Here is a 22,551-nt window from a genome sequence, read left to right on the forward strand (position 1 = left end):
GGATGAGGAAATGTAGGCTGGCACCTTAGCAAGATCTGGAAATCTCTAAAAAATTATCTGACTTTCTCAGAGAATTAAATAGTAATTTACAGTTTTAAGACCTGCAGGACTGAGCACCTGGATTACATCACTTATTTAGCATTTTAAAAAAATTCTACCTTTTGCCAAGCATTATAATAGGCTGCAGAGATGAATAACATTGTCCCAGTCTCAAATAACTTACAACAGAAATCCCCAAGTATCAGTCTGTGTTGAGGAAATGAAGGATGATGCTGTGAGGAATCCTTTTATAATTGCTAAATTTATTAAGGTAAATAAAATATTCTATTTTTGAGAGTAGAGTGCCCTTTTTCATTCTAATGATGCTGATGATAGTTTTATTTTACAGTTTTTATGAAGCAAAGTAAAAAGCTGGTAGTGTGATATAAATTTGGTCCCCCAGGGTGATTTTTATTGTCATTTCTATTGTTGTTGTTACTGATACAAATTTCTGTGAACTATAGTAGACCACTTATTCTCAGGAGGTATATTCCAAGACCCCCAGTGGATGACTGAAACCTCGGGTAATACAAAACCTTGTATATAGAGTTGAAATTGGGTGTGGATGAGGGTGGCATTGCCCAGAAGTGTTTGCTGAGGAACTGTACCATCTAGGTTTGTGTAGATGACCTCTATGGAGTTCGAGCAAGGACAAATTCTCCTACTGATGCATTTCTCAGAAAGTCCCTTATTGTTAAGTGATGCATGACTGGAATTGATCTTCTGTTGTGTCCTCCAATATTCTGTGTACTAATGTGAATTCCTTCATTTATCTGAAGGAACTTCATTTATTTTTTGTATTTTTTGCAGTTACAAACTTGCTTAAACTCTCCAAACTGTACATTTACCTTCAGTACACTATATGTTTCTGTCTCTCTCTCTCTGCATCTCTCTCTCTCTCTCTCTCTCTCTCTCTCTCTCTCTCTCTCTCTCTCCTCTACTTCTTCTCCTTCTCCCTCCCATTTCTCCAGATGTTTCAGATGAAACTAACCTATGTTTCATGAGACGTAGCTCATGAAAGCACATTTGCGGATGCCTAATGCAAAATGATGTTGTTCTCTGAATTTTAGCTAACTTTGTTGATCTTCAACAACTCATGAGATGACCTTCAACAACTCATGAAAGATGTAGCTGCTTTGTCTTACCCACTTCAGTGACAACTGGCAAGGAGTTTTTCCCAATGCTTCCTCAAAAGCAAGATGAGCGCTGTGTCTCATCTCTCCTTCTGGTTCAGGGACTCTTGGGGTCCATGAGTTCAAACAATTTTCCTAATAATACTTAGACATCACTGCCATTTTTTGTGTGTGTTTTTTTGTAAATAGAGTTTTCCATGTTGTGCTCATCACAACCTGTTGGATGCAGAAATAGACATTGAGCCAGAAGTTAAAGAGATTTGTAAAATAATGCCATTTTTATTCTTAATATTTTTCTTCTTGCAAATATAGCCATTATTCTTAAAGTATATGTTATTTAATATAATGTTCTCTTCATTTTTACTTTATAATTAATTAAAAATTTAACATTTAATACATAAAATATCAATAAATATACCCCCCCCCCTACACATACACACAAACACACACAAAAAAAATCCACTGAAGATCTTTGAGGTCTATAATAAAAGTTTAAGGTTTCCTTATAGAAAACAAACAAACAAAAAAACCCCACTGCTAATCTAGAAGACTCAATTAAAACTCTTGGCTCCAATTTGATCAGTTAATTCCCTGAATATAGAGTTTAGTGATAATTTTCTGTAAATATGTCCATCACATTACTTGAAGGAAAGTTAGACATTTTCCTAGGTAAATATTTACCTTATCATAATAATTTAAAAATATTAGTGAACAAAATAATGCTTTCAAATACAAAGGATAAATTTAGAATGTCATCCAGAAAGTGCACTTACAGATTCCTAACACAAAATGATTTTGTCCTCACAGTTATCTCTACACAAAAAAATACAATTTGATGATTATTTTCTGATATTTTAAGCATTATCTAATTCAATGTTAGCTAATTCTATTTCAGTGATTATGGCATTGACTCTATAAAAATTAAAATACAGTATGACTTAATATTTATTCTTGCCAAGTATTTAATGAAAATATCCTATTTTTACAGTTATGTTTTAAACATAATTATATTATCATATAACCACAACTTGTGTTCAGACATTAATGCTAAACATTCTAGTAATTTCATGACATAATTTTCCAGTTATCATGTTTCAGGGAAAATTAGCCTTATTTATCAGAATTTCCTGCTTTCCAATACAACATATATTTTAAGTAGCAGAGCAACATATGTCTCTTTAGCATCAATACAGCAGAATTGAATTTTAGAATTATATAGATTTCAGAGCTAGAGTAAGAATAGATATGGAATAAATTATTCAAATGTTTCTGTTGGACTTTGAATTCTATCTCTTTTTGTATTTTTATATTTAATTATGACAATATCCAAAGCATTCAGAAGTAAGAAAAATGGTACAATGGCTCTTGTCAGGCAAGTCATTTTCAAATTTAACACTTATGAAAATCCTGCCACCTTGTCTCCATTTACCTTCTTTCTCTTTTTTATTCTTTGTGGGAGTTTATAAAATCAGAATTTCTAAAATTTTAATTTCCATAAAAATCACTAGAGAATCTTCTAGAATGCAAAAGTCTTGGTGGTGCCTGAGATTATGCATTTTTATTAAGTCCCAGATAAGACTGATGCTACTGGTCTAAGGACCACATTTTAAGTAGCCCATTTGTATACCATACTTCTGATATTATTCTTTTGCAGCAGTACCTAATTCAATATGCATTTCTCAAAATATGGATACTTTCTTACACAAACATATGCTATTAGCCTACTTGAAAATTAACAATAAGTCCTTAATATCATCTCATTCCCAGCCCATAAACATATTTCCCCAATTAAGGAAGGGAGATATAAGGCATTGTGGACTAAAGAAACAGTAGGCTGAGGGGAAAAAAAGCATGTAGGTGATATAGATACAGAAATATAAAAAAAAAGAGGTTAGCATAAATTAGGAAAATTAAGGTCAAGGGTTAATCTCAGAAAGGTAACCTGTGACTAAAGAAAAGACTTGTTTAACAATCTATATATTACACATTTTAAGGAAGCAAGATGTTAATGGATTTAAAAAGACTTACTGATTATGTTACTTTAATTAAAATATCACTATGATTAAGGAGTAGAGTGCAAAGTGAAACGAAAAGAAACACTATCTATACTAATAAAAGCGTAATATGCTAATTAGACTGGACAGCTGAACAACCTTCCAGTCATTATTCCGGACGTCCTTCCAGACAAAGTCATGGTGGCGGGGGCTGAGGCAGAGGCAGTTAGGGGCTATCAGGCCAGCAGGGGAGAGTGATTAGGGGCAATCAGGTAGGCAGGAGAGCGGTTAGGAGCCAGTGATTCCAGATTGCAACCCCTGTGGGATCAGGCCTAAACCAGCAGTAGGACATCCCCCGAGGGGTCCCGGATTGGAGAGGGTGCAGGTCAGGCTGAGGGACCCCCCTTCTGTGCATGATTGTGCACCAGGCCTCTAGTCCTATATAATAAAAGGCTAATATACAAATCGACTGAATGGAGGAATGACCAGTCACTATGATGCACACTGATCACCAGGGGGAAGACACTCAATGCAGGACCTGCCCCGTGGTGGTCAGTGCACTGCCACAGGGGGAGCTCTGCACAGTCAGAAGCCGGCCTAAGCCAGCAGGCGACATCCCCCTAGGAGTCCTGGACTGTGAGAGGGTGCAGGCCAGTCTGAGGGACTCCCCTCCCAAACAGTGCACGAATCTCATGCACTGGGCCTTTAGTATATATATATAATTCTCCTGAGAGAGAATATTATTATTTTCCTTCAAAACTAACCACAAAAAGAATTAAAAAGTTAGAAAAGAATTTAATGTTTAAGTTAATATATATTATAATCATGTATTAGACATTCATTATTAAAGTAACTATGTAAATTATGCATCACTCCTATATATATATACTTAATATTTTATATCTATATTCTCCAACCATACAACAATTAACAGTTACAAATTATTCCTTTCAAACACTGGATATTTGTTTGGACTTAATTTATGGAAAGAAGTATTTTTTCTCATATCTGGAGTTGGTATGTTTCCCTAAGTAAGTCTCATAGCTCCAAATAGTCTATCCAATGATCATTTAATTAAAGCAATGAGATTTGTAAGTGTGAATGGGTCATGTAAAATACTTTTTTAAATTTCTGTTAAAGATCCAGGCTAATATTGCTAAATGTCAAGTGATATGTTGCAGTAGGGCAGAGAAATTCTGACATGCTGATCCTGCTGACTTCTGAGCTGCCAGGAGTTCAGAAGTCCTCCATGAGCTATTCCCATCCTCCCTTCATGATTGGCAGAGTGGGTCATGGATACATGAAGTAAAATTAGAATCCAAGTGGAACTGAGCAGCACAAAGGAGTGAAATTTGGTCTGGATGCGTGTAGGAAGAGGAAACAGAAAAACACAATGTTTTTGGTCATCAAAACCTCTGTCACATGTAATACACTGTAGTCTAGATCTCAATTGATTTAGCTTTAGCAATTCCCAGTGTTGATCAATTACTCCCTTCTTCATGAAAATCGTCCACCACCACCCCATCCAATCTCCCATTCCTGCTGTTGACTTCTTTAAAAGCACGCTCTCCTCTATTTTCTCTAAACCTTCATTCTTCTGCACTTGATCTGATACATCTGTATTTTAAAAACTTTTTTTATGATCACCACTAATTTAAACCTAAAAATATCAAAATTTGTCAACTCTACTAAATCAGAAATCTGGAAATTTTCTTACCTTTATCCCTTTATTGTATCACATATATTGTTCTGGTTACCTTTTATTATTTAGCACACTACCTTCAAATATTACAGTTTAAAACAATGCAGGGGTTAGGGGGTACTGACTGATGCACAGGTGAAAATCCACAAACAACTTTTGATTTCCACAAAACTTAATGACAGTCATCATTCAGTCCCTGTAGGGAATTGATTCTAGGACACTTCCAGACGATACCAAAATCTGCAGATGCTCAAGTCCCTTATATAAAACGGTGTAGAGCAATGCATAGAGTCTGAGCTCCACATCCGTGGATTCCCAGCTGAGAATAGAAAGTAGTGTTTTCAATTAGTTGTTGGCTGAATCCATGGGTGCGAAATCCAAGGATATGGAGAGCCGACTGTATAGTTATTAAAATACAATCCTTGTGTAAGTGGACCCACACAGTTCAAGTCTGTGTTGTTCAAGGGTCAACCGTATATATTTTTAATCTGGGAGAAAATGTCTTTGGCTGTGAACAATAAGTACACAAAGTAACGATAACTTCAATAAAATAGTACTTTCTTCCAATTACTCATAACAAAATTATATCCTAGCTTTCACAATGACCTCATTGGCCTAGGCTCCTTATGTCTTTCCTGTCCCATCCTTATCCCGTGGTTTCCATTTGTGAGCTCTCTTTGTGCTCCCAAGATGATTTCTGCATGCCTACAATCCCTGCAGGATGAAGGGAGAAATTAGCCAAAGTCAAAGAAGGAATTTGCCATTAGAGACACATTTGCGAGCCTTTCTCAAGGCTAGAATTTTTTTTTTTTCTGGGCTTATTGCTAGCTCCTAAAATTTCAGGAACCCATAATAAAAGAAACAACAGAAGAGGGGATATTGGATAAGGAACTAGCAATCTCTGCCACATGTTTCAATTTCTCTGATAAGATTCAGCTTAGGCCCTAAAATATATCAAGAAGTAAGATATACATTATAGGTAAACTTAAAATTTGATGGAAAATAAGCCACCAATGAAACTATAAATCCAAAAATAGTTATTATTTTTTATTCTAAAATATGTCCCGGTCTGAGTTCTCCCAAGATCACACTTCCTCTCCTTGTTAGATTAAGTAAATAAAATCAACATTCTCTTCTATTGGCAAAATATCAGTAGTCGATGATCATGAACATGTGTATGTATGCAAGAAAAGCTAAACATCAGGAGTGCTATAGATAAACTCGATTTCCCAATATTATTCGTTCAACACCTTTTATTACGATGTATGCAAACCATCCTGCAATTTAAATAATTTTCTCTTTCAATTAAGGATAAAAAAGCTATATGAAACATGACTATATTTTTTGGTGCCAACAAGTATGATTTTGCTTTCGCTGGTGCTTTGTGTTCATTTAGCGACACCAAAAAATCTGTTTATAACCCTTTCCAAATGTCCTGTAAATACTGTAACTTGGGGATGAAATATGAAGACACTAAGAAGAAAGAGATTTTGAATATGTCATGTCTTTTAAAATAAGTGACTTAAAAATAAATATTTTGGATCCAAAGGAGACCAGTTTTTAAGGTTTTGTTTTGTTTTGTTTTGTTTTGTTTTGTTTTTCTTTAAAATAAGTGACTTATAAATAAATATTTTGGATCCAAAGGAGACCAGTTTTTATGGTTTTGTTTTGTTTTGTTTTGTTTTGTTTTCTTGCTGGTAATGTCACTGCCCTATAAAGCTTTTTAAGTAACGGGATCAGCTATTTCAGTAATCATTGCCCAAAAATGTTCCAAGGTCTTCGAGTCGCCTAACCCCCAGAAGACTCGGCATTCTGGCTGTTCATTCAGCCAAACTAGTCACAGTGATTAATTTGTCAAATACTGAGACAGAAAGTAGTGACATGGAGGTCTTCAAGTTGCAGGCTACAATCATATGCTCTGCAAACAACGTAGCTCAGAAAAGTACATTTCCTGGCAGGAATGTTGTGACCTAGAGCCAATGCATTCCACTATGGAGGATGGGGGAGAGAGGACTCCTATGGTTATTCTTTCATGAGTAAATTGGTTTCAATTCCAGGAAAAAGTTGGCATGCATGCTGAAAAAAAGGAGTGAAAAATCACTTATACCAGACACTCTCATAACCAAAAGGGTTTGCTTAGATGCAGATTATTTTTTCCCAATGGATTAACTGAACTGTCTTCAGATTACACCCTGGCAGAAAAGAATAAGAGAGACCTGTGTGAAGCTGTATTAAACAATATTAATGTACTTCTGGGGATGGAGTGTGTGTGTGTGTTTGTGTGTGTGTGTGTGAGACTAGAGTTTGAACACCAATGGTGACAACTTGCTGAAATAGAAACTGCACCACATACAATTCTCAACTAGATTTATGGGTGAAGACATAGGTGGAGTAGCAAAACATATTGGATGAGATAAAATAAGAACACTGCCTCTCCCCCTCAATGTAGCTATAAAGCCAGGAGAGAAATGCTTTAGAGATACTCTTTGAGGACTCTGAAAGCAAATAGTAGCCAGCAAATTGGGGAAGAGTAGAATTCAAAGTCATATCAAACTGGCAGTGGGTTTACTATTTTTCCTTGCAGTATTCTCTGGACTGGATTCAATGCGATTGGAAACGTGGGAGTGGGCATTGACACTGAGAGAAAAGCTCCAACATACCTCCTGCAGTTCTTTTGTGAGAACTTGGAAGGGGGTCCTCTAACACTCAGGAAGAGTGCAAGAAATCCTCATTGTTGTTTTCTTTTAATTTTTTTTCTATTTTGTTGTGTCTCAGCCACCAAGTAGGTCCCTTTGGCATTGGTGTCATGGGGCATGCAAGTGAGAAGGAGAGAAAAGTTTATTCTAATGGAAGGAGCTATGGTCTCAAGAGTGTGGTGCTGTGTTGCTGTTATTTTTCCTCTGACTTCTCCCTGCTTGTCCCACCATTGTGGGGAGTACATGGCAGAACAGGGTAAAATAAAACCCCCCAGACTTATGCTCAGAGAACCAAAAATACCCAGGGAGCCCAGGGTACCAGAAAATACCAGAGAGATTGTGGGAGGGGGTAGTTTAGGAAAGTTATCCCCTTGATTTATATATAAGCTTCTGTACTACTCAGGTATTGTATGTTGATGGGTCTGACCCTAAATAGCAGATGTTGAGAACTAAACTTAAGAAAGACCACTGCCTAGGTCACCAACTGGCTAGTGCATCAGTGTGACTAATCTGAAGAGCATTGTAAACACTGAAACTTCACCCCACTGAAATCATTTGAAATTGTGCTTTGATCCCAACTGGGCCTATTGCTTTTAACAAAGAAAATTTACCCACTAGACTTTTTTATGGAGAAACATAAAATATAAAGTTTATGGTATAAAACGATTAACAGTTGACAAATTGCGGGCACACAAATATCAAATGAAATGATTCTTGATGTTTGATATTCCTTTGCTTCGTGTTACCAGCAGTGCCTGGACTGAATGGTAATCAGTTTGAAAACAGGTGTTGACAAAAAAAATTATTCATTTCTATAGAATCTTTTAAATTTTGAAAATGAACTGTATGTTAATGTATGTTAATAAATACTTTATAATAACTCAAAGTGTGTATACATTTTTGGGACATTTTAAATATACATACAAAACTAAATGTAGTGCAATGCAAACATAAAGTGTACTTCTCTTTTTTTTTCTAAATAAATTGTGGTCTTAATCCTACTTAAAAAACATACACACACAGAACAATTATGAAGTCACACAAACAGAATGTGAATAAACTCCTAATCACAGGATGAGGACATAACTATCATGATAATGTTTCCCTACTTGAAGAGAGCACTTGAGATGGCTCTACAGCTGTGTGTGTGGACTTGAGCCAACATATTCTCAAGTGTAGATTGTGGTCCAGATGTCACTGCTACTGCTGGAGAGAGATACTCCAGAGGTTGTCATCTGGGCACTCTCACTGCCAAAATTGTTGCCTTGGCCACAGCTATTGGCTTTCTTGTTGGAAGATGATGGAGCAAGAAAATATTTGAAAAGTCTTGCCAAAACAGTGGGAGGCAGCTCCAAAGTGAGTACATATTGGGGTAAAACTCATTGCTCTATTTTCTTTGTCTCAAATCTGATATCACACGGATTTGTCCATAGATTAATTACAACACCGTGTTTATACATGTACTGTCTAATAAAAGAGTAATATGTAAATTAACCATCACTCTGTGACAAAGATGGCGGTGCCCATAGTGGCCGGGGTGGGACGCTGGTGGCGTCGCCCCGGCAACACAAGCCCAGTGTCCCTGCCCTGGCTGTGTGAAAGGAGGGGAGGGGAGGGGCCTCAGGACAGATGCCAGGGCCAGGGACACTGGTGTTGTTGCAGGCCGGGCTGAGGGACACCGCCCACCCCATGCACAAATTTCTTGCACTGAGTCTCTAATACTTCATAATTGTTTACATGCTGCATTGCAGTATTGAAGGCATACTTGTAAAATTCATAATGACCTGACCAGCTATTGGTTGAGTTTATTAATGATCTATTTAACATAATGTTAAAATAGGAGATTCATGTTTCAAAACCAAACTTTGAGAGATCTAAGTGTTTTTTTTATTAATGACTTCTTATATTTGTGTTTCTTAGTGCCCCCCCCCCCATCCCCCAGATTGTATTTCTAACAGTAGATATTCAATACATGCTGTCCAGGTGATGTGAGCTGAACATTGAATTGAATTGAATGGAATGGAATTCAATCAAAGCTTATCAATTGGCATTACGAGTTAGCTTTCAGTCTTTGACATTGCTATAACCTTACACTGGTAAATATATTTTATTTGTCAGTCACTCATAGGACTTTTCCCTATAAATATCAATATTCAAAAAAACATTGAGGCTAAAATGGAAAAAAAGTGTGGAACAGGTATCTGTGTTAATGCACTGACACAGTTATTCATGGTAATTCATTTCTATTTGATTCAATATTTAATGTATAGACAAACAACACTAAGAATTATACAGTATATGTATTTATAAATGAAAGTAATAAAATTATTCTTGGTAACAATAAGGAAAAATTTATTTTTCTGTGGACACAGAGTGCCCTCCTTTATTTATTAAACAAGCATGTATTGAGCAATAACTTTGTGTGAAATAGCCTCCTAGAACAGACAAAATAGATGAGATGGTCCTTCCATTCAAGGCCTACCAGAATATGGATCTATATATAAATATGGAAAAATTATAACATATTATAGTAAAGATAGTGATAGAAATAAATGCAAGATACTTTATCCATTGAAAAAATTGCATAGCATAAAATTTTTAACAGCAACCTAAGAAACATATAATTGAGTCCTTAGGCATCAGATAGGTAAGGAAATAACATAATTCAATCAAGTTGGATTTATCTTAGTTTGAGTAGGTGGGAGTGGATTTAACTCTTAACTGTTGTTTCATTGGCATTTGGTCATAATATAGCCAACATTTAAGCAATCAAGATACTACTTCATAAAAGTTGAAATATGAAAAAGGCATAATCTTGCCCTGGCCGGTGTGCTAAGTGGTTAGAGCATTGGCCCTTGCACTGAAGTGTCTCGGGTTCAATTCCCAGTCAAGGCCATGTACCTGGGTTGCAGGTTTGATCCTGACCTGGGTCAGGCTGCATGTAGGAGGCAACCAATCAATGTGTCTCTCACATAGATGTTTCTCTCCCTCTGTCTCTCTTCCTCTTCTTTTCACTCTTTCTAAAATCAATGGAAAAAATCCTCGGGTGAGGATTAACAAAAACAAAAACAAAACAAGTTAAAAATGTGTAATCTTTTAATATAGAAGTCATTATGTGATTAACTGAACATTCAAATTGCTCCATCCTCAATGAAGCAATTTAATGATTAATAACAATTTAATGATGACTACATTTTTAAAGCATCCAGTACATGATGTAGTTTAGCTATAATATTTTCATTTCACATATTATTACAAGGCAGGTGATAATAGTAGTCTCAGTTTTAATGTGTGGGAACTGAGATTTATTTGATTGGATCACCTAGGTAACACAGGGAAGATCAATTCACGTGATGTAGATTTCATATTCTGTGCTTCTAATCAGAATAAACAAAGAGAGCAAAGTTACTTTTAGGATCTCATTAAAAAGAAAAGAAAAAGAAAGTTTTGCTATTTTAATAATTACATTTATAAATTTATTTACATCTTTGTATTTTATTGTAAAGTGTTAGCATCACCCAAGACACAAGTTCAAATGTGCAACTTTGAAATATGCTCTTTAGGTGATGGATATCAGTATTTTGAACGTAGGCATCTTGAGAATCTTCAGGGAGTAGTTAGTTTCATTTTCTTTTTTTTAACTGAATTTATTGGGGTGACATTGGTTAATAAAATTATATAGGTTTCAGGTGTGCAATTCTATAATGTATCATCTGTATATTATATTGTGTGTTCACTACCCCAAGTCAAGTCTCATTTTCTATAGAATAAACAGACTTCTTTGGTGAATCAACACAAAGACTGGCATTTTCAAATTTCTCATAGGTTGTTACATCCAGCATATATTTTCTTCTCACTATAGAAATGCAATGAGAGAGTGACTGAAGTTTCTGCTTTTTCGGATTCTGCGTATGGAATTTCTGAGTGGTGGTGGTGGAGTTTCAGTTGTGAACTCCCACTCTTTGAAATTTGAGACTAGAGTATATCTTTTGGTGCCTTGGTTAGAAATCTGAAACCCTCATTATTTCTGCATGTGTTAAACTATGTCTTTTGTTCCACTTGCAGACCAAGTAGGAGGCTTTGATAAAACTTGATCTCCATTCAGAGATCCTCTCTGATCTGGGCTTTCTAAATGGTTCATCCCAGGGCACCCTCAAGTGTTTGAGAAGATACTTTTAACTGGTTTCTCTTCTTTCCCCCTTCAGGATGGCTGTTTTCATTTACATACCTAAAACTTTTGAATTTTGCATTTGCCCTGTCTGTTTCTAAGACTGAAATGGTTTTGTGGCTTTTTTTTTTAAATTATCTCAAAACCCTTGCATTACAAGTCTTTTGCAGGGTTTTTCATAAACCAATGCTCTTATTTCAAATAAAAAATCTTATTTAATAATTTCTTAGATGTAGTTATACTTATGTCTGAATACCTATATGTGTTTCATAAAAAGAATTTGCTGGTGTTACTAGCATTACAAAGATTTTTCCAGACTGTTCTCTGGACCACAGCTAATTCATTCACATTATAATGTGATGATCTAGATTTTTCTGTGGGGTTTAGAGTGATGAAAGGTTTTTATAATGGTGCATGTTTTCTCTCTTAAAACAGAAATATTGGGTGTGTTCTACCTATGGGTACTCAAAATGTGCTGGTCAAGATCAGAAATTTGAAGGTGATTCTTCCATATCTTTTTTAAAAAAAATATGTCCACTGAGGAATGAAAACGGATTCTTAGCAGCTAATGGTATCTTTAGGGTTTTGTACATAAACAGTTTATGAGACTTAAAAATAATCTAAACAAATTATAGTGTTATTTTTGTTTTATAAGTTACTTTTTGCATATCAACTTTCAAATTATTGTAATTCATGAGACTAAATTAGTAATGCTAAATGGCGCCCTCCTTACCACCCCCACCCCGCCCACACACTATATTTATGTTGTTCCTCTGGGTTTTTATATCAACTAGGTGTTCCACCAAGGCACCTCCATGAGAGGATATAGAAAGAACTTACTTCTCCTGAATTTTCTATCCAGCTTGCATTCCATTCTTCCAACTCTTTTTACCATTTTCTAGATCCTTCAGTTCCCCTCTAGTACCATAAACCCAATATGTGTCAAGTGACATTCTCCTCTCTCTCTCTCTCTCTCTCTCTCTCTCTCTCTCTCTCGGCTGAATAGGTGTGACCCAGAAATCTCACCAAGAGTAAGAAGTTAATGTGGATGCTTCTCGGTGCAGTAGATAAGTTGATTTTCCACGGAGCTCTCCTGTAGAAACCAGTAATTTGATTTACTTGGAGCCTTTTGAGTTTCCTTCATTGGTTTAATATCAGGGACCTAAGTGAATACAACTTACTTAGACCTACATGTAGAAAGTGGTTATGAAAATACACCGGTCAGATCTTATGCTCTGAGGAACATAAGTGCCCAATGATCCCAGTTGCTGCCCCTATGGATCACTTGCACTAGTACTGAGGGCATATTTTCTTAGCACTGAGGGCATGTTTTCCATGTCCTCTTCCTAGCCAGTGACTGAACATGACGGGGGCATAAGGCAGACACATCCCAGTGAAAAGCCAGGCTCCTAAGGCATAGATCTGTCTGCAGAACACTCAGTCCCCTAGCCATAGCCTTCTCTGAAGTAAGGCTTCCAATCATGGTACCTCCTACAGCAATCCTCATTGCATCACTATTGACTTACACAAGACTCATATTTACATCATAACCCCAAAGGTTCTCTCTGCTTTCTCAGCTGTCCCTCCAGGTCACTTTCATCCCTAACCCCATTTTGTCTTTTGCTTTTTGGAGAACTCTAATGTAATTGGTAATTACAGTAGTTCACGAAAACTAATGGCCAGATGAGGTTTGGGATCAATTTATAGTCCACCATGCTGGTGAAAAACGCCACCTTTCTGAGTGGAAATTGGGGCCTAGATGCTTCCTAACACAAGATGGTCACCCACGTACTAATAATTTCCCTGCTTAAGACATGGGAAAATATCCTGGTGGAGGGAAGTGTCCTTGAGGTTGTAGTTGATTCAGGCATTCAGGCATTTGTAATATATGATGGGAACTATGCCTGTAAATACAGCAGAGGTGCTGGTTACTGCTAGTCTATACTGACATTTTGCAGAGAGATAATGAGAAACCAAGGCTGATTAGCAAGCAGTTAGAGGCCTCTTTGATAACTGACAAAAGGGCTCTCATCCCCCACAGTCAAGTCTTTGTGAAGCATATCAGAGATCTGTTGGAGCGGATCTGAACACCTTTGAATCTGAAAGTGGGGATGGGAGTCCTGGAAGCACGCCTGGAAGTGAGAATGGGACTGTGCAGACTCCTGAACTCTAAGAGTTTACAGTCTAAATTCTTTAGCTTGTGTTACTTTTTTATCCCAAGAGCTAGCACTTCTCCTGTTTGGGAAGAAACTGCAGAAACCTCTTCTCCAATTACTAACACTCCACATTTAAGGCTGCCCTCAGGAAAATGAGCCATAGGAACCACAGAGGAGCTGTTCCTCCAAGTGGTGTGAAGAAGTGGTTATGTGTAGCATAAGGGATGGCCTGGGGTAGCTTTGAAAACATGACTCAGAACTGCTCCTATGTGGACCATAATTGACTGATGGCTGCAGTGACTGTCAGACTTTCTGCAGGCTCCTCCCGGTACAGGACAGAGCCTGGATGGGCGAGTGAATCAGACCTCCCTGTCAAACACAAGACCAGATTTGGCTCTGGAATGTCCCATTGGCCTTGACAAACCTTTCTTGGAACTGCAATGTAGTCTGAGATTCTTCCTCCTCAATCTCCCTTCCTTTCTTCTGTCCTTGCACGACCATCAGATCTGTGTCATGTTCAGAATTCTCTCCTTCCCTTCTCATGCTCCTTCTCCTAATAAGATTCTTTCAACTCTAATCCTGTCTTACCATTGGCTTTCCCATGGACCCACAGTAACTCAGAGTATGAACTTATTGAGCTGCCTGAGGGAATCCAACATGATCTTCTCTTATGCATCTAACGGGCATTCAGGAAACATTTCTTCTTTTTTAAAAAAAATATTTTTATTGATTTCAGAGGGGAATGGAGAGAGTGAGAGAAATAGAAACATCAATGATGAGAGAGAATCATTGATTGGCTGTTTCCTGCATGCCCCCTACTGGGGATTGAGCCCACAACCAGGCATGTGCCCTTGAGCAGAATCAAACGACCCTTCAGTCCACAGGTCGATGCTCTATCCATTGAGCCAAACTGGATAGGGCCAGGAAATATTTCTTAAGTATTTATTGAGTGAACCTTTGTTGGAATGTGCATGAGGGCAAAGACTAGCAGTCATCATTTATTGCTGCTGGCCATGTTGCCATATTTCATCTTCTGTACTGAGGGAATGCAGCCAGCTTTGAGCCTGTATGTGAGGAGGGAAGGAAGAAAGACTCTTCATTTCAAGGTTGAGTGACAATAGCAGTTGACTCTATACATGGGTGTTGAGAGTTGTATCCTGTGAAGGGACAAAGTGAGGTTGGCCCAAGCTGACAGCCATTGCCACTTAGTAGTGTGGTGCAGAAACAGTTCTCTCCACATAAGTGGAGTGTTGTCAACCAAGCTGGATGTTTTCAGAAAGTCTGAGGGATTTCCCCTCTGATCTGGTCAAGGAAGACAAGGAAAAGTGGGAAAGAAGCAAAGAGAACAAAATAGTCAAGCATAACAATATTACTAAACTGTTGGCAATGAGTGCTCAACATTACTGTGGAACAAATTATTACTCGGGAGCTTGGAATTACGCTGGGAATTGTTTGTAGATACATGCACACTCATCCACATATATCATACGGCTGTTTACACTGAGCAAGCTGCTGAATAGCACCTCAAACATGTTCTCATTTGCACCCCCCGGGGAGTTTGAAGAACGAGCTTTGGCTGGGCCATGCCCCTGGAGATTCTGACTAAATCAGTCTGGATGGAGTCTGGACATTCATATTTTTAATAGTTCCTTGGATGTTTCTAAAATGCAGCTGGGATTGAGAAAGAGGAGAGAGAGAGAGAGAGAGATGGAGAGAGAGAGAGAGAAAGAGAGAGAGAGACTACCATTTTCTAGATTAATGGAACGTTGTATCCTCCTGAACTGACTACAGAGGTGACAGATATTAAAATAACAACTATATTGCACCAGGAAGGGTTCAGAGGCATTTTCTTGTCATCTAATTTCTTGACTGACTAGCTCAAATTACACTTTATTTCAATCTAAAGACCCAGCCATACTTTTTAATTGGTTACATCCTAGTCCTTTCTATTGACTTCACTGTAGCTTTGTGGGGGTCTTCCAGCCTAGATGCATGAGAGTTGCATGTTTTACAAATGATGGTTTTTTATTCGTATCCTTTTAAGTTACGTTTTCAAATTATAGCAATTTTAAATATACCTTTTTTAGTCCTCTTTTTTTAATGAACCGAGGCATGCTGCTTGTATCTGGCTTAGATGCCAGCCACAGACTCTTTGGATTAATCCTTAGCCTTAATGCCTTAAGACTTAGTGAGCTGAAACATACCAATTCCCACACGTCCTGTTTCCCTTAGTGATGGGTTAGTTTTCGCTTCATCATTTCTGCAAGCACCGTAAGTGTCAAATGGGTCGATAAAAGCATCCACGCTAGGGCAGTCCATGTCCCAGTGGTCAGTTAGTGCCCACAGGCTGAGAAGCAAGTGGTGCAAGGTTCCAGGAATGTTCCCAAGACATAAAGATGAGGCTGCATTAACACGTTTCTCAGATGGAGCAAAGGGGTAATTTCTAATCTGCTACATTCCATTGTTGGGTTGCTCAGTCATTTCAGAGAGACTTCTGGTAACAATTAATACGGCCATAAAAACGGGAAAATAACCGGGGAAAACATGCACACAAATTGAAAGCAGATATCTGAATGCTGTTGTCCCACAAATTTAGATCAACCACACGTCGGCCTGGAAACTTGTAAATAGCATTCATAAGGGATGTTATCATATAAAGTGTGGTGGAGAAATCGCAATGGAGCCCATTTGTACATTCTGGAATTAATATCTACCTGCAGATAATTAAGAGAACAATAAAAATGCACTGAATGAATGTACACTGGGGAAGACAGGAACTGAACATGATCCAAATATGTCATATTCTGGGAACCTAGGGGAAATAAAGCTTTATGGGACACTGGCAGATATCATTGCTGCTGGAACCAGAATTTTGAAGTCTTGCAGCTCGGAAATAATGATTTTAGTTAACAAAAATATGTGGGTGGAATTAAGCTCACCACTCCTACTATTGTAGTCAGAATTAAGTGCCTAATTCCCATGCACTGTCCCGGAAATGATTCTTGCAACCTCTTTTGTGAGAATGCTTTCCAACAAGCCCTGGTGGCACCCAATGGTACCAAGTTAAACCATCTTCCTGTTGCCTTTTGCACATCCTTCTCACATTATAATTGTTTAGATATGCATGGAGGTCTCAGGAAAACTCTGGCATGTTCCAAGAGAACGAACTTTAGCTGTGCGACTCAATTTAAAATTTTGATCCAATGAAAATCCTTTTGAAGACTGTGGAGGTGATTAAAAGGCAGCAACACTACATTAAGCAGTACTTTCTCAATCTAGTGCTCACTGGTTTTAGAAACGTGTGTTGAAGGAATATTTGCAATAATATAACTACAAGGCCAGATATGGTTTAAGTAATTTAAATGTGTGTTTTTTATAAATATATATCTCCCAGAATAATGCAGCAATCTTTAGGAAAAAGCAAGTCTCATTTTAGGCACAGTTAAGTACACATGCAGCTTTCTGTGCATAATTCAGTGAATTTTGATTGGTAACAAACTAGATTTCAAAATCAATAATTATTCTGTTATCAATTATGTGTTTGTGTGTGTGTGGTGTGTGCATGTGTGTGCGTGTGTTATTTTGGGGACAGTGGAAATTTCACTTGGGGTCACATAATCTAGGGACACATAGGAGGACAGTCCTATCTTTGGGAATTTCTCAGAGATTAAAACTGTTTCACATTCACACTACTCATAGCATCCACATCCTCAGAAAAACTGAAAGAAAAACAAACTTTTAACTATTTATGAATTTTCCTCAGGATTTACCTTTACTAACGTGGATCTCACAGGTATTTCACTGAGTTACTCTTTTCCAGGATAGCCTGCACATTGCAGACACTCGTATTTATCTGTTTTATTAGGCATATATGGCTGCACATTATGCTTTGCTGGGTGATGTCATCCCAAGATGGGTTCATGAGGGCCACATTCAACATTGTGTAAGGAAGCCAAAAGTCAGTGATGAATCAGCTGTGATCATGATGTGCATAAGGAAAATAGATAAGTAAAAGATTATTTGCTTTTAATAGTTGATCCAATGTTGGAATCTGATCATGTCATAATAAAAACAAATGTTAAAAAATCATGCTGTACCTGAAACCATTCCTTCCTGCAAACAAACACAATGCTCTATAAGAGCGAAGAAAGACTTAATTCAGAATTCATAGTATGGATCTTTATGTTCAGGGGCACCCTTACCTAATAATGAATCTAAAAAATCTACATCTACAAATCTACAATCTACAAATCTACAATCTACAAATCTAAAATCTATAAATCTACAATCTAAAAATCTAAAATCTACAAATCTAAAATCTAAAAATGAATTATCTAAAAATGATTAAGAATGACAAATTCTCAATTTTCATCAAAGCCTATTTTGAGATGTGTGCATTAAGGTCTCAATTCCATATAAGATCTGCTGCTCCCTCCCTCCATTGCTTCCTTTAATCTTTCAAGCTCTTACTGTATACCGTTTTAATCACTAGATGAATGAAATATGCATTGGCATAATTCCTTACATTGATAAATTCTCCAATTGAGGGCAAAATATAATGCATAGGCAAATACTTTTATTACAATGTAAAAATGTCTTCTGAAGCAGTAGTAAAAAGGGCCCTTTAAACATGAAGAGATTCACAACATAGCTCATCTCTTAGATGGTTATTGGAGGACCAGTAAGAATTGTTACAGGCAGAGGTAGATATAGGTCAAGCCAGGCACAAGTAGAGACCATAGTTCAAAAGCCATAAGAACTTCATGTGGCTGGAGAAGAAAGTTGAATAAGAGGGGGCAGTGAAAGTGGTTAAAGGCAAGCCTGATGAGATAGGTTGGGTCTGGTTTGGACAAACCATGCCTGTGTACAAAGGTAATTTGTGCCTCACCTGATGCACAAGAGGAGGTTTGAAAACATATAAACATATTTGGGGTCATATGAAAGTGCATAGTTTGTGATGGGGAGAGAATTAGATGGGGGTGGGGGATAGAGCAATCAGTTCTGACTGAGCTGGAAACTTTATTCCTGTTTTATTGTAGAAGACCCAACCTGGGAAGGAACCACACAGCGGACTGTAAATCTGCATTGATCAAATGTGAAAGCATGCAAGAGCAGCATACCCTTTGGAAGGCTGGCTGACGCTGTGTCTGCCTCGCACATGGGAGATAGTGTACAGCCAAAATACTGAGTGATTCTCATTCCTCATGGCTCATTAAGATGAGACGAAAAGGGGCGAGAATCACATTTTCAGTTCCACATCTTTAATAGAGATCTGTCAATGAGTTGTGGCAAATTGGAATGACAAAATATTACTCTTTTGTGTATTTCCAGTGAAGATACAGGGTATGATGAAAGTGTGTACATAATCTAGTGTCAAAATCCAGAAAAGTAACTCCAGACCCAATGCAGTGATGTTGTCTACAATTCTCTGTGTTAGCCTGACATAAGTATTCTTTTCAGTGCCATGGGGGCAGGTGTCTCCTGAAATATTATACTATGGTAGATGATGTATAGCATATAATCATCGAAAAGAAGAGGCAGCCAACTTGTCTGGCTGCTTATTTAAAGGGACATTGCACAAATAGACAACTTAAGAGAAATGAACAAAAATCCAGTGGCTCGGCTATTTTCTTTTGGGGTGAAAGTAATTTTGTACTACTATATATGGCTCATTATTACATTGCACCTGAAATGACGTATATGAGTTTTTAAGTGGACTGATAACAAAAAGGAAAAGTGACAACATATCTACCATTCATTCATTCATTCATTCATTCATTATTTACTCATCATAATTACCTTTTAAATTACTTTACAAGAACTGTGGGTACAAGGCTAATAAAAATAATGACTCTATCCTTGAGAAATTTTCAAAATAGTAGAGTAAAGGGTAGACATGCAAATAGATAAATCGTAACATAATGTGGCAGGTGCAACTGGAAGACTGAGCAACTCTGTGTAGTGTAGTCCAGGAAGGATTCACAGAAGTGATACAAGAATTTTGCCTTGAACTAAAGACACAGTGAGCCTGGTTTAAAGGGAAAATCATACTAACAAAGAAATTATAGCTAAAAAATATACCTCTAGAGTTCAGAATGCTGCTTTAAAAAGCAATAAGTAACAGATACATTTGAAGCAAAGTAAGCAGCTTGAGGTCTCTTATCTTTTCAGGATGTGCTAGGCAGTCCAGTGCATTTGCCAAAACAGTAACAAAGGAAAATGTTTTGTTCCATTTAGTGCTAAAATTATTCCTCCTAAAGGCCATGATTTTCTCCCATTGCACCCCCCATTTTTAATAGTAGCATCATTAGAAATGTTATTTTGGATATGAGTATATAAACACATAATATTGAGAGTTTTCCAATTATATATTTACATATTTAGGCTTAATGGAAAATAACTACTGGAGTTAGAATTTCAGGTGTTGAGTTAGATTCTTAGTTTTGTTTCTTAATAAATATATGAATTCAAGCAACACACTTATTATCGTTCAGAACATTAGATTACTAGTCTTTCAATTTTCTGGCTTACGTACTGTACAAATTGCAAGAGACAAATAAAAATATAGATCCTGCTTTATATTGGAAAACAAAGTGCTATAAATATGAATGAATATGACATTATTGTAATCATGATTATCTCTGGTATTAATGCATGTCTGTTGATTTAGGGTCAGGATGAATGTCCTGTTAATGAGAAACATGCTCTGCTCAGCTTTGCCTTTGAAAGATAAGGGAGGAATCTTAAATTGAAATCCCTATTTTCTCATCTTAGCCCTACTAATTATTGGTCATGAGATAATTGGCTTGCCTTTCAGCGTTTCTATGTGCAAATTGTTGATGAAAATAACGAACACATATTAATATAATATATTTCTGTTTGCAATGATTTTGCATATAATAGTTTCTGAAATTTACAGCATACATATAAGTAAGCAATTGTATGTTTCTTTAAGCCACAAGTTTAATTGCTAAGGGAGTGGAATGTCGACTCCTCTCTTTGTTGTTGTATCCTAGGTTCTTTCAACAATACCATGCAGTTGTGCTTCATTGCGGGGATAAAGAAATAATATATTCATATTATGGTTAAATGAATACCTATGCATAAAGTACAGTTATTGTTATCATGCTATTGAAATTAAGGGTGAAAGACATGTGGCATGTTTGTATTGATTTCCATGTATAGGTATGTCTTTTAATTCACCTCAAATTATAGAAACATGTTCATCCCCCAAATTATAAAATAAGGTAAATGTTCTCCTTGAATTTTTACACTTTGATGATTTCCTATGAGTGTGGAAGATTTTAATTTTATTCCAGATAAGGCATCATGTCCCGCTACTTTGAGTCTTTTAGGAAAAGAAAAAGTCCATTCAAGTCCCAGTTGCTCCTAATTCACACACTTAGGGTCTGTTTGCTTAGGTCTTATTTTGTCATCCTCAAAGAATTAGCTGTGGGCAAGGATAAAATCTTGACTCCCTTAGAATAATCAAGTGAGTCACCATGGGATAGGAAAACAGGAGTGAGACAAGGGATTTGAGTACTTTCAAGCCCAGTATTAGAATTGAGGACCCCTGTCTGCCTACACTAAGGGATTTTAAACAAAAAGGTATCCGTTTACCTTAAGAAGTACAAAGTTTATTTAAGAGCCCCTGATTTCTTTAGAATATGATATGAGTCTTGGCAATGAACAGAAACACGTGACTTCACAACATGTGTCCACATGTGGTTCACGCACTGCACATGTGCTCTTTCAATGGGTCCTGTGACCTCGCTGTGGATCACATGTGTTTTACATATGCTTTGTATTGTTCACATCTGTTTTAAACATATTTTCCTGACAGTAGACGCTCTTGTTATATTACCATTTGCTATAATAATTAAATTCAAGGAACTTAGCTTGAGAGGATTTGTGGGGGAGGGTGTTTGTTAGTTTTGATTTATATTTGGTGCTGTGTTGAGTGATACCCATTATAGCTGCTTATCGTATCTCTTTGTAGGCAGTAGTGTTGCTGCGTTTAACCTCACTGAAGCCAGACTAATCCAGCGATGTTCTTAAACTTCTATGACTCATATGAAGATTACCTTTTTAGGTGAGACCTTGAAAACATACTCTGGATTTAGGGTAAGAAAAAATAAATAAACTGACAATCCCAAAGGGGAAGATTTGTTTTAGAGATTATATAGTAGATGTAGAGCTAAGAGCTCTACATACAGCAAACACATAGAGTAAATAATATAATATTAATCATGCGACAAAAATTTAAATGAGAACCTAACGTAATAGATCATAGTCTTAAAAGAAGATACAAAATTAATGTGAACACTTGCTTGGTTCACTTATAGCAGGAGAAAATAAAATTCACCGTAATTTAATGAATTACTTTCTGTTATAGTACACTTAATTATCTCCTTCTTTTACCCCCAGGAAGTATCTTTTTAAACTCACAGCTGTAGCTGAATGCATGCTACCTATTAAACAAAGAAGCAATACTTTTTATTAATTACAGCGTGTTTGTTTTCATCTGTCTTTAAAGAACATTCTAAAATTAGAGACTTGCCCCTGAATGAAACAATACTGAGCTTAATGAAGTCTGAGAACCAGGGACCCAAATCTTCATCTTCTCTTGATATGTGGATGTGATGCTCATTAGGCCTTGATAT

This window comes from Myotis brandtii, unplaced genomic scaffold (assembly GCF_000412655.1).
Source record: "Myotis brandtii unplaced genomic scaffold, ASM41265v1 scaffold896, whole genome shotgun sequence".
In the NCBI taxonomy this organism is placed as follows: Eukaryota; Metazoa; Chordata; class Mammalia; order Chiroptera; family Vespertilionidae; genus Myotis; species Myotis brandtii.